This window comes from Colobus angolensis, unplaced genomic scaffold (genome assembly GCF_000951035.1).
Source record: "Colobus angolensis palliatus isolate OR3802 unplaced genomic scaffold, Cang.pa_1.0 Scaffold140, whole genome shotgun sequence".
NCBI classification, from domain to species: domain Eukaryota; kingdom Metazoa; phylum Chordata; class Mammalia; order Primates; family Cercopithecidae; genus Colobus; species Colobus angolensis.
In genome coordinates, this window is record NW_012114489.1 from 3,316,697 (window position 1) to 3,317,122 (window position 426).

Consider the following 426-nt stretch of genomic DNA (forward strand, 5'->3'; position numbering starts at 1 on the left):
TTTGGTTTTCTGTTCTTGCGATAGTTTGCTGAGAATGATGGTTTTCAGCTGCATCTGTGTCCCTACAAAGGACATGAACTCATCCTTTTTTATGGCTGCCTAGTATTCCATGGTGTATATGTGCCACATTTTCTTTTCTTTTCTTTTTTTTTTTATTATACTTTAAGTTCTAGGGTACATGTGCACAATGTGCAGTTTGTTATATATGTATACTTGTGCCATGCTGGTGTGCTGCACCTATCAACTCATTAGCACCCAGCAACTCGTCATGTACCTCAGGTATAACTCCCAATGGCATCCTTCCCCCCTCCCCCCTCCCCATAATAGGCCCCGGTGTGTGATGTTCCCCTTCCAGAGTCCAAGTAATCTCATTGATCAATTCCCATCTATGAGTGAGAACATGCAGTGTTTGGTTTTCTGTTCTTG